Source organism: Manis pentadactyla, chromosome 6 (genome assembly GCF_030020395.1).
Source record: "Manis pentadactyla isolate mManPen7 chromosome 6, mManPen7.hap1, whole genome shotgun sequence".
Classification (NCBI taxonomy): domain Eukaryota; kingdom Metazoa; phylum Chordata; class Mammalia; order Pholidota; family Manidae; genus Manis; species Manis pentadactyla.
In genome coordinates this window covers 30433281-30446511 of record NC_080024.1, presented here as the reverse complement: position 1 = coordinate 30446511, position 13231 = coordinate 30433281, and the positions used below count along the sequence as shown (strand labels likewise).

At 40.3% G+C, this 13231-nt stretch overlaps 1 protein-coding gene across 8 annotated transcripts in view; it reads right to left on the bottom strand.

The window, feature by feature from the left end:
- INO80D (INO80 complex subunit D) overlaps window positions 1–10098 on the bottom strand; it is a 75901-nt gene extending 65803 nt beyond the window's left edge. For 4 of the 8 annotated variants that reach the window (XM_036927947.2, XM_036927954.2, XM_057503654.1 and 1 more), the window contains exon 1: window positions 9149–9479. The gene's annotated coding sequence lies outside the window, so the exon portion shown is untranslated. Of the gene's footprint in view, window positions 1–3291; window positions 5568–9148; window positions 9480–9958 lie in introns of those variants that run through there. The other 4 variants (XM_036927949.2, XM_057503655.1, XM_036927952.2 and 1 more) reach the window with 3 other exon arrangements.
- Between the last annotated feature and the right edge of the window lie 3133 nt (window positions 10099–13231).

The following is a 13231-nucleotide window of genomic DNA, read 5'->3' as shown; positions in this document are numbered from 1 at the left end:
TAAACTTCTTGCAAAAATAGGACAGTACAGTCTGGAATTCAATGCCACCTCTCTTGCCACTCAGAAAGCCTAATGCACATACCAACTTCGCCATTCCAAGTATGGGGTTACTGGTTCTGTTCTGATGGTGTTATCACTACTTGGGAGAAAGCAGCCCCCTCACTTAGCCTGAGTTCTACAGAGGAAATCATCCTCTTGTGCCCTGGTTCAATTTTTACTATGCCTAATAACATCAATTCATATATTCTCATTTTAAGGTTTTGTTGGTGATCAAAGACTGAATTGCTTTTGTTTCTTATTCTCCTTATTTTTAGTTGGTTTAGAGAGAACAGAGATGTCAGTACTCTGCCATCATTAACCAGAAATATCTTTTAAAATTCTGTAGAGTAAAATAGGCCAAAAAAAATTGTCTATTTTTCATAACAAACATTACTTGTGTAATAATGCTCTTTATTCTAAAAACTCAACATGCTATTAAAGTTACTAAATGATTTATTTTCACCATCAAATTCATGTGACTCCTAGCTTTAATGGCAAGTGTTCATTTGTTATACACTTATGAAAAGTCCATTGTTTTCCCAGAAGCTGTGGAGAATATAACAGTGAGAGACATAACTTTTGCCCTTAGAAGACTATAATCTGAGATGAGATGCATTCACAACTGGAGGGCCTCACCCACAGCTCTGAGCACCCCAGGTCCCTCTCTCGCCTTATAAACCTGTAAGAACAGGCAGCCTGCCCCGTGTCCAGAGCAATGGACTTTGCGCCCTCTGCTCTACCCAGCCCTAGTCCTATACTTCAGAACAGTTTAGTCATCCCACAAGATCTCCAAAAACTGACTTAGTTACATGTTGCTGAGGTGCTCCATGTATTTCCCTGTTTGTCACTCATTACTTGCTACTTTAATTGCCTATTCTCTGTTGTCTTCACTCCTAGAAAATAAGCTCCCAGAGAGACAAGCAGTTTTCTGTTCATCGTTATATCCCAGGGCCTAGCTCAGTGTCCAGAAGGTAATAGGTGAGTGTTCAGTATGTACATGCTGCCCTCGTAAATAGCTTCTGTGACAGTAAGTCTTAACTGCAGGTTGCCTACCAAAACAAAGGCTACTAGATTCACCTACTGATCATTAAATTTTTAAAAATCACTGAGTAGGTACTTCAAATAGTTTATAAAATAATTTCTAATAGTCACAGTCGTACGCCAAAAGAAAGTTAGAATTAAGAAGCTTTAAATTTTTTGAATATTCCAGTACACCTCATGGTACTACATCAAACATTTCATCAAACAGATGTCATACAATTTGCTGGCCAATGTCTTAGCAATTTAACAAATAATGTTTTTAAAAAATGTTAAGAGTGCATTAAAATTTGCCTATTCAATTTCCTTTTAACTCTAAGTATACATTAATCTATCTCTCTTTCAGCATCTGCCACAGATGCCAAAGCTTAACTTTTTTACATCTACTGGTGATTAATTTTTTCTTCCCGTTTTTATTTTTAATATTTTAAAGTCCTACAAGCCAACTTTTCATCATTCTGTGCATCTTTTTGAAAAATCAATTGTTCTCCATTTTTCAAATCCCTCTTCTGAAAACTCAACTTACTCTTTATATTTTCAACTCCCTGATGTACTCAGACTCACTTTATATACCATAAAGGTAAAGAATATTAGGAGAAAATGGCCCTCTGCTTTGAAATCTAACTTCCTCCTAAGTGAGTGTTATTTAATATAAAAATCACTTTGTCTATAAACTGAAAACAATTAACCTGGTCTTTTCTATATTAGTAGGGTTTTCCTTTTTAATTAGGAAGAAATCAAAACAAAAGCACTAAGGGAGATCTCAGGGGGAAAAAAAAACCCACAACTGAAATTCTTTACACCAAAGGGGAAGTTCATATAGCCTTCATTCTTTGACATTCATTGCAAGATACAAAGAAGAGAAGAAACCTACATAAAGTACACCTGATCTTAATCAAATGACTTAGAGACCTTCATATTTAATTAGTACACCATTGTCTAATCCATGAAGTAAAGCCATACCTATGCTCTACTTTTGAAAACATGATGAGTATCACTTAAAAAAAAGAAAAAATCCTAACCAGACTCAATATATTAACAGCTATAGCAGGTATTACCTTTAGCTGTGGAAATAACTTACTTAGAATATAAACTTTAAGGGCAAATCTATACACCCTTAAAGAAGAGAACACAGATAATTAAGCACTTTATAGCAGTAGCAGAATTATACCAAAAAGCAAAAATAACTATTACTGAGAATAATCTCATAGAATGAGTATTTCCACAGCAAACATACCCTTATTTTGGAATTCAAGAGTGGGAAATATGGTCACATGTAAAATCTTAAAAAAAAAAAAATTATCCTTGATATTATGCTGAGCTTTACTGGAAAGTAAAACAACTCCTTTCTGTAATTTCTTTCTTCTTGAAAATATAGAGGAATAAGACATTAGCAGGGAGAAAAGGAAGATAAGCTTTAAACAAAAGCAACCTATGGGCCATTGAGTATTCCAAAGGCAACCATGAACCAATTTGACAAAAATATGAACATTATTCTCCTTGGGACTGCCACTTTATCACCTCCATGTGGAATCACTGTATGTCATTACTGTTCTTTTGAGTCTCATGTTTCAGAAGCATGTTCATTTCACTGCCATGGCATTTTTCCCTAATTGCCTTCTGTAATTTTATATTTCTACCCCTTTTTAAGAACCTACACCTACAACGTACCTTACAATTTTTTTAATCCAACATGAACTTAAATACACTTATTTAATATATATTTATAGCTAGCATATTTAATACAAATGAAAAGAATATTTACTTATCCTAGTCATATACTTTAAAGCCTAAGAAAGCACCCCCCACCACCATAAGCTTTTTCTGAAATGGATTTTAACTCATCTTCACGGATCACAAAAATGTAGTAAGATGCTAAACAGATGAAATATATTGATTAAAAAAACTAACATCTCACACATTGATGTGAGAATAGTAAAATTAAACTCAGATATGATGAAAATCTATCAACTGATGTGATTCAAGAAAATCTATCAACTGATGTGATTCAAAGAGAAAGATCAGTGAGAAAAATTGCCTATTACCCAAAAACTGTCAATAATCAGCATAAAGTTCAAACTAGAATATTTAAAAACAAATCTAGTAATTGCTTACTGAATCTATTTTGTGCCAAATACTGTGCTCAAACAGCATTGTACAAGTTTTCATTATGAATTTAAGTTGAAATGGCCTTACACTAGCTGAGTTCCTTACCTGATTTGTTTTAAAAAGTAAGGATGGTTGGTTTATGCAGCAGTTGGGAGCATCATTGGCTCTAGTGGGTATCAGAGATGGTGCCCAAATCTGGTCCTGCTAACTACTAAGTGTTATGATCTTGGGCAAGTTATTTGGGTTTCAGTTTTCTCATATGTAAAGAGAGGACTTCAATAGTAGGAACCTCACTGAGACCTTTTAGAAGAATTAAATTAGGTATTTCATGAACCATGCTAAGCATTGTACCCAGCACATAGTAATCACTTAATCTTAACTACTATTGGAAGCAGCAAGTAGTAGTTTATTGGTATTATCACTTTAATCTAGAATCTGCAGGGCTAAATGCACTCTCCGGCTGCTGATGGTTTTCTGAATGGTAAGAGTATAATTCTCCATTAAGTCAGGCCCTCCCACCTTCTTGGGACTAGGGTAACAAAATCCATTAAGAATTGTTTCCTATATCCATATTAAAAATCTAATATTAAAAATATTTTCCACAATCTACAGAGTATTTAAATACTGATGTTCTTGTCATGGAAAATGCTAGCAGAATGAGCAGTATCTAATTTGGTTATAGCGTTCCTTAGCTCCAGTTAATGATTCTTTACAACAAAGGCTGAGTTCTCATCCATGCCACAGTCACCCTCAATTGCTACAGAAACCCTATAGTGCAGGACAAGAAGAAGAAACAAAGTAAGTTGTAGCCATAGTCCTCAAAATTCTTTCCTCTAAGAACCTGAAACTAATGGCCTTTTTGTGGCTGAATTCCACATACACATTTCCATCCTTATCTTACTTGACCCTTCTGCAGCATGTGACACTGTTGACCACTTTCTCCTTGAAAATCTCTTACTTCGGGCTTTCCCATCAGTGGTATCCTTTCTCTTAACCCCCCACACTTAAACGCCAGTGTGACCCCCAAGATTCTCTAATCTTATTTTATAGGCATGTAAGACAAAATGCCTACAGGGCCTTACGGGTGGGCGGGGGACAGACTTTGGCAAACTGCTCACCTAAAGGAGGCTGACTCAAACCGGGTTCCAGCAAGTTATTGTCGGGGTAGAAGGAAGCAGACCCAGAGTTTCCATATCTTCCAATTTTTCAAGGGAAGATAAAAATCCAGATTTTCCCACAAAATCTCCCAATTTTTTTTTTAAGTCAGCAGTTCCTTTAAACTGTTAAAATACAAGATGTGTGACCTTGAGCAAGTTACTTTACAAACCTGTTTCCTCATCTATGAAATGGCAGTGATAAAACCACACACAAACACACAAAAAGTGCGGGTCAAAAACATTTCTACAGACTTTCATCTTAGTTTCTGTATCCACCCCTAGACTACAGGTCACTATCCCAGGTTTTAAACCAAATGTACAGAAATTGTGAATGTACATAAATGCATTTCTCTGGAGAACAGTCCATAAAGTTCATCAGATTCTCAAAAAAGACTTACAACCACTAACTCAGTCAAAACTTCCAACTTGTACAACTTCAACTGTGTTCCGTACGAGGATGAGTGCCAAACCTACCTGCAGTCCGCCTGCGCAGCCCACCTCACCTCACCTCTGCGACCAGCCTCTCCACTCACTTCTTCCACTGCCACTGCCACACCTCAGCTCAAACTCTCCATCGCTTCTCAGCAGCTGTCTCACTGGTCTAACTCCAGCCTTTCCCTCCTTGATGCCACTTTGTACAACTCAAATCCTCTAAAACGCAAACGGTTTATCTGGCCAAAGGCCTTTAAGGTCTGCTTATAAATGTAAAAGGAATCCAACAACTCCTTAGCCTAACATACAAACTCCTTAGACCTGACCAGACTGACCTCTCCGTCACCCACTGTTTATTCCTGTTCCCCAAATTCCTACCATTTGCAATACAGAATACTCTTTTGTCCGTAGGCATTTATTCATACTTGAAGGTCCTACCTCCAGGAATGCTTTTCTAACTCCTCCCATTCATTTAGGGAAGAAACCCTAAAAGCCCAGAAACCTGTACAATCCTCACTTTCAGGCTTACCCCTAGGCTGGAATAAATAGGTTTCCTTCCTCCAGGCTAATCTATCCTGTAGCATTCACTGTAGTAAAATTCAGTTTTGTTTTCCTTCCCTATTAGACCAAAACCTCAAGGGCAGAGAAGGTGTCTCTGTATGGAGAGGCCAACAGTTACTCCAAGGAAGCTAACCTGTTAAATGAATGAAAACAGCACTAGTTTCAGCAACTCCTACCACGCCTCAGGCAAATACCCCACCCTTCCCAGGTGAGCCCACCAAATCCAGAGTACTCAGCATCTTCAAAAGCCCAGCAACAACCCCCCCAACCACGCGCGCGCGCGCGCGCGCACACACACACACACAGACACACCCCGCCCCCAGGTAAATTCCAGAGTTTAAAATGAGGAGCTAGAAATAAACCAGCTCCTTTGCCCACTGGTGTGCTAACTTTTCTATTTGCCAAGTCACAGGTTTCACCAGCAGAGGCTAGACATCAAGCTGCTGAAATTTTTCTTTGAATATACTGCTAATTTTTTCCTGGCATTACAATATTTGCCCCATGAACATAACTCTAATATTCTGTCTGCACTCAAATACTTCTTAGTTCTATTAACATATACTGAATCAAGAATTCATTCACACCAAAAAAGTTTCATATCCAAACTATTAAAAATCTTTAGAGGAAAATATAAAGGGCAGGCATGAGGTGCCATTTCTAAAGGCTTTATGAGCAAGTCCTCATTTAATCATCACAGCAACCCTATGAAGAAGGTATTATCACCACCCTCTTTAAAACTGAGCCTTAATTTGTCTAAGTCACATAAGAAGGATTGGAGGAGTTTGACTCCAGAGCCCAAGCTTTTAACCAGCACAAAACTACACAGCATTGTTAAATGGAAAATCCAAAGATTGTGTTTATTGTATGGACACACAATCACACAAAAAAGAAGAAAATACAGCAAAATGTTAACAGTGGTTATCTCCTGAGCATAATAAGTAGGTCTGAGTGGGATGAATATGAGCATATATCACTTTTAGTCAGAAAAATGCAGACATGCAAATAAGAGAAATGGCATTTAGATGGAGCTAACAGAAAAGTAAGGTGGGCTAGGGAATTAATATTTAATGAGCACCTACCAAGAGCCAAGCACACAGGCTATCTTATCTAACCCCTACATCAGAAACTGTTATTTACATTTTACAGATAAGGAAACCAAAGAAAGTGATAAAGTAACCACCCAGTAGGAAGAGCTGGGGTCAGAACCCAAAGCCCAGTCCAAATGTGCCTGACTGCAGGATACCATGCTTCAATAAACTTTAACCAACCAAAACGGTATCTTAAAAAAATAAATCACATTCTGAAAGAATCAGAACCAAATAGCCTGGCATCTTAAGTGCGAGGAAGGAAAAGAGCAAGGCCTAAGGTTTAACTTTAAGCTTTAGTCAAAGAGTTATCTCTGCAAGTGTCTCAAAATAGCCAGCATTGTCTGAAATCAGCCATTACAGTCAGAACTCTGGGACTAACTTGTACCTGATGGAGTGGAAGAAGACTCCATTGCTGTTTGTTTTGCAAAGCACAGGGTTAAATTAGCATAAATAAAATACAACTTCTTAGTAAATGCAGTAGATTATCTGCTTTGGGGGGACAATTTGCTGCCTCCAAGCCAGTCTCACCTATTCGTCTATTGTTTACAAGTTACCAGGTGTGTATGGGGAGGGAAGGTCTGAGAATTTTGCTGTTTTCAGATAGAAATGACCTCTCATTATCCATTAACTACTGTTTCAAACCTGGATAGTGACAGCTGCTTACCCATGGGAGAACATGAGTTATTTTTTAAAGACATGTTTAATTTTGGGTGCTGTCAGAAATTTTTTAATCATCTAAACTGTTATTTCTCTAAAACAGTAACACGATTTGCTGAGAAAAAATTGGGATGGGATATACATATTTTCTTAATCTTTCAGAGGAAAGAAAACTTAATTATATTAGGCTTATAAATTAAAATCCACACCCACTTTTGAAATTAAACACTTAATAATGAAAAAGTATACTGCCTTAGTAATCTAAAATATTTGCCCTGAAACTTACTAGTTTCGATAAAATGTAACTTTTAAAATATCAAACCCACCATTACTTCAAGAATAAAGTAGCCCATGGAGCAATTACATTAGGAAATTAATATATGCTTGGGACAGGGTGGGAAAAAAGTACAAAACTTTACAGTATTTGAAAGGTTAGGAATGTGAAGTCGACAGTATACCTTAAAATTTTACATCAAATTATGAGACAGATTCTTTTAACCTTACAATGCTCTCAGAGACTCATTATTTTTTTTCATCAAGTAGCTCTAAAAATAAGGACAAGCGATAACAGAAGTAACAATTTGGGGTATACAAGTATAAGTCCAAGTCAATAAGCAATTTTAATTAATAAACGATTAATGTAATTTGCTTATTTGTATGAAATCCACACAATCTCAAATACCTAGCTTTTCTTAAATAAAATGCTAAATGGCTGGTATCTATCATTGCCAAGAAACAGGAGGAGTTTTATTTGAGGCAGACAAAAGGAAAAGAAAAACACCCTTAGTACGAATCACAGGAGTCAAGGAGTCTCACTTCCACGCCTGACAGAAGTCAGCATGACCAAATCCTGGGTTATCCATACTTCTGCAAGTGCCAGCTTTTCCCTGGGTAATAGTGCTCTGGGGGCTGAGTGGTCAGGAACGTGGAGCACCTCTGTCAGCCAACTACAGCCTGCTATCAGGCAGGACCCACAAACACAATATACTGCCCTACGTCCACTAAAAAGAGGGAAAAAAGAAGAAATGTAAAGCGAAAAAATAACCACTCCCAACAGGCTCACACCGGGGGCTGTTAGCTGGGGGCAGGGTACATTAACATTTCAACTTCCATACGAAAGAACAACCAGAAGGAGGTTAAGTTGTAGCCACAGGAAACATCCCATTTCTGAAAACCAGGAAATCTAGATTTGGAAATTAAAGTTTTCAACGTCTTTTTTTTTTTTACTTTCAAAACTCATGGCACCAAATTCTGCTAAAACTGAATCCGTTTAAACGTAGGGGGACAAAAAAAAAAAAACATACCAAAACCACACTGTGTCAGCTATGTTCAGTTCCCTGAGGGCTCTTCCACAGCCCCTTCCGAGTTGTAGCAATAACTAGTTCCCTTAAAATCCCCACTTTTCTATTTCTAGGGTCGAATACAAGAGGATCGCATAAATCCAAATAGTTATCAGAATAAATAACTACTGATCCTTAAACCGTAGACCTCGTTCCAGGAACTGCCCTGCCCACCCCTTCTCCCTCCCTCCCGTTTAATGCTTCCAAGCATTCTGACAACCGGGATCTCCCCCTTGGGTTCAATTCATGTGTTTATTTCACCGGACGGTGACCAAATAGGACCGGAAACTCCTACATCTGGGGACTGCTCCAGACATTCTGCTCCCTCTCACTGACAGTCTCCTCACCGCTCCCCACATCTTTTCCCTCTGCAGGGGCTTCTCCAGAAAAGGGGGCTCGAGACCCACGAGAGTCCGGGATGAGGAGGAGGGTGGGTGCTAAATCTGGAAACACCCCCCGTTTCTGGGGAAAGGGCTAATAAAAAAGGCGATTAGAAAACCTGCCCGGTAGAAATACCACCTGAATTTACCTCCACCTTTCCCATAGCAAAAAGCTCAGTTACTAACTAGTCAGCTAAGAAAAATCCCTGGAAAAGTTTTCCAAACGGAAAGAGAAGGCCGTCTCCCCAACCTGGGGGCTCGAAGGGAAAGGGCTGGAGTTCGCAGCCCTGGAAGGGCTCGCGGGGGAATGGGGTGGGGCGCGGGCGAGGGGTGCAGGGGCGGAGTACCTTCAATGGACGGAAACTGGCAAAGAGTTTCAAAATAGCCGAGGCTCTCCCCCTCGCCCTCGGGGGTCGCGAGCGCTGGGACCAGAACTCCCCGAAGGGAGGGCAGTCCCCAAATCGGGCCTAAAAGGAAACTTTCCGGGCCGCGGCTGCACCTGACTCTCACCGCCCCTCCACCCCACCCCACGCCCGCCAGGCCGCCCGCCCCGCCCCGGCCTGGACGCCCGCAGCGCAGAGGAGGGGGATAAATAAATGCAACTATTACCGGAATTGGGGTTGGGGGGGCGGTTGCAGGAGACCGAGGGAAGGGGTGGGTCGGCGCCCAATCCCCACTCCTAGGCCCTGAAGCCCCGGCTCCCGAGCACGGGCCTGCCACCCTGCGGGAGAGCCTTCCGGCCGCCGCAGCACTCGGCCCAACTGCACCGCCGTCCCGCCCAGGGTCCCCGGGGGACGCCAGGGGCGCGGGGAGGCCCGCGGTGCGGGAGCAGGGCGCGGCCGCCCTGGGACCCGCCGGCCGAGGCCTAACCGGCGCTCCCCACCCCCCGTCCCGGCCCGCGAAGGCCGCGCCGCTCGCCCTGCTCCGGCCGCCCGCCGTCTTCGTCCGCGGGCGCCTCGGGCCCTCAGGCCCCCAGCCCAAGCCGCCCCGGCGCCGTCCCCTCTCACCCTTTCATTCTCTGTCCTGGGCCTGGCGCGGGCCGGCGAATCCCCGGCCTCACGTAAGCGCGCTCGCCGCCCGCCCTGCCTGCGCGGCCCTGCCCGCCTCCCTACGGGAGCCCGGGGATGTGGGCCGGGCCTGGGGCCGCCTCTGCTTACCTTTCAGCTGCTTTTTTTTTTTCTCCTTCCCCCCTTTTCCCTCGGCTGGGCTGACAGATCAGAGTGAGAGGCGCTGGCGACGGACTAGGAATCTCGGCTGCCGCCGCTACTGCTCCCCCTGGGCTCCGGAGAGAGCCTTTCCCTGTCCAGCAAGAGGGGTGAGGATCATATTTTTATTTTGGAAACTAAAAAGTGCTCCCAGGGTCGGTGATTATTAAGGGGAAATCCCTGAATATACTCTCCAGCCAAGAAGGCAGGGCTGCCGGGGCTGCACAAGAAGAGGCGGCAGCCTCCTACAGCACCACTACAGGCACTGCGAGGACATAACACCAGAGAGCCGCTCCTCTGCCCTCCGAAACGACAACTTTCCTACCATCTTGGAGGCAGAGGAAAGGGGGGCAAGGGGGAAAAGTGCACCCGCTCCCGATAAAGTACAAATTTCTGCTTCTCATCTCTGAGAAAAAGTCCACACCGGCTCCTGGGGGAAAACGCAGGGAAGAAACTGGGGGTCCTTAAGAAACGTTTTCATTTGCACCAGGGGGAAAATGTTTCTGCATCTTCTGATGGGAAGAAATCTTTACGAGACACAGGTTTTCCGGTGATTATTGTTTTCTATTTTCTATTTCATGTTCTCCATGTTAGTGACAGTGGTATTTTAATTTTTTTTTCAGGCTGATAATGATTTTTCTCCATTGAAATCTAAGTTCTGTGTCTGGTGGTCCGTGTATAAATTGTACTTGAAGAGACTGCATAGCCACTTTATCTCTGTTGTATGCTTTTGTAATGTGTTTATTTGTTTATTTACGTATAAAAATTGGTGTTACATACTCCCCTCAGAACATTGCTGAAAGACAATTGTAAAGGGATGTCTTTTGTCTCCTTTTGTCAAAGCAATGTAAATAAAACCTAGTGATCATCCAGAAAGGCATGATACAGCTGTTTATTTTTCAGAGTGCAAATAAAGGCAATATCACTGGGGGGTTAAATACGAGTATAAATGACCACATTTCTGGAAATAATCTTAATTCTGTTATGGTCTGCCTGTGAAGAAACGTTACTGTAAAATTGGAAATGATTTTAAAGACAGTTTTAGATTTCCTTTAAGTAAAATTGCTAATTAAGAGTTACATCCTGGCAATTAATTTTTAAAGTTTTATTTAGATTCTGTAAGGTTAAGATTTTTGGCGCATTATACATGTTGCTATCCTTTCTGTGTCATAGAATTGAAAACTGTGCCTATTTTTGTTAAGAGTTGAAGCTTCAGAACTTCCAGTGTGCCGCCAGGCAGTATAAATTACTTTTAACATATTACAACGGATGTCATGAATCTGCTTTTTTAAATGAACAAAATTTAGTGGATAAATAGGACCAAAGCCACACAATACTGAGGTAACACAGAGGTAAGAGAAGGCTACTGCCTACTTGCAAAAATTTCAGTGGAACTGTTATGGGAGGAAAATAAATTTCAGAGATACTGTTATTTTTTGTGAATAAAGAAGAATTCTAGAAAATGACCAGATGATATTTTTGTATGTTCTACAGGGACAGATGAATCTTGTTCTAAAAGTTATTTTTCCTCACACATGTTGGCTAATGGTGAATGAATTTATTACAGTAGTGCCTTGGATTAGAATTACTTACTTTCTTTCATTTAAAAATATTTATTGCAAAGACAGCATTTAGAAATAATGGATACTCAACTTAAAATATTTGTTTTTGAGCTTCCAAATTTAGAAATTCCATAATGTTGAAGTGAGTTCAGGTAATGCATATATCAGTTATTAGTTTCATACCCCCAACTCTATCATCTGAATTTGAATACAGTAGCTGAATAATCTAGGTTTTCTTTGTGTTGTGTTTTGTTTTCCCTTTGTTAGAAAAATCGAAAGCAATTAACTGATTCTTATCATCTTGTAAACCTCAGTTGTGCAGTTGTGTTGTATTTACCTTTTTTTTTTTTAACATTTCAAGATCAAACACGCTGGTCATAGGGAAATTAGTTCCCTTAATGTAGAACTCTAGTGGACTTGAAAACATGTTTTTGAACAACTTGTTCCTTTTATATGACAAGGCTTTGTAGTTATGCTTTGAATTTTTCAAGAAGTTAAGATGTTTGCTTTAAGCTGACTGCACTCTTTTATGCAATCCCTCTTGTGACCAACAAACTTGTTTGCATGATGTCTATCCGGGGATAGGGATATGGTGCATAATCTTAGCATCAATGTCTTTTCTTTATAAAGCTTGACTTGTACACTGCTATAGTCCATGCTGTTTATCACCAGCTGAACTAAATAGCCCAAACTTGGGGAATTACAGCCCAACCAAGAAAGAAATCCTGCTACATTTGCAACATTGGTGAATTTCATTGGTCAGTGTTTATTTTAGTTGATACCAGAACTCAGGGGCTATTTCTAATTCCTAGAAGTTGCAGGTGCTAACAAAATTAGGGATATAATTAAATAACCCTATTTTGCCCACTAAAATTTTCCACACTCAAACCTGACTAACATTTTGGAACACTTAAAGCATCTTGTTAACCTTGCTGGATGCTTTTTTATATGCGCTCTCATTTAATTCCCCCAAGAGCTCAAAATGTTATTGTTGTTTTTCTTTCCTCCTCCTCCGTCTTCTATCTCCTATTTTTCTTCTTCTATTAAACAAAATTGGGATCACTGTCTGTCATTTTCTTTCAGGGAGTATAGACTTTGGCCCTAAAGCTTTCCAATAAGATGCCAAATTTTGCTCTAGAGTTTCTGAGATCTATATCTGGAAATGCTGTGTTCCTACCATATACTCTTTACCAAAAACAAACTGCAAAGCCAGGAGTTGGACCCCTTTTTATCTATTAGTGGCTTATTTCACCTTTATGAGGTCTAGTACCTAAGTATACCCATTGTTTTGAGGAATGCAAAAATATGTATTTGTCGATTGAAATGCACTGTGATTAAGACTTCCTTCCTGGTCCTGAAAATGAACAGTATATGTTATAAAGCACTAGCATAATTAGAAATGTTACCTGCAATTGTAAAACAACGCTATTTTTTTAAAGATCTAGTTAATGGATGACAGTGACTTGTAGCCATGAGTGCCAAAGTTTTACCTATGTTGTACTTGAAGCAGTAGTGGTTTTTACTTTTTTATGTTATTATGCCTTAATTCACAAGTAGCTTATTTGGCTTTTAGTTGAAATAGGAAAGCTAGTCTTAATATTTTTACTATTTTTAGAATCTTTAATTGATGTGCCTTTTGGTATTAATGATTTTAATTTTGTAA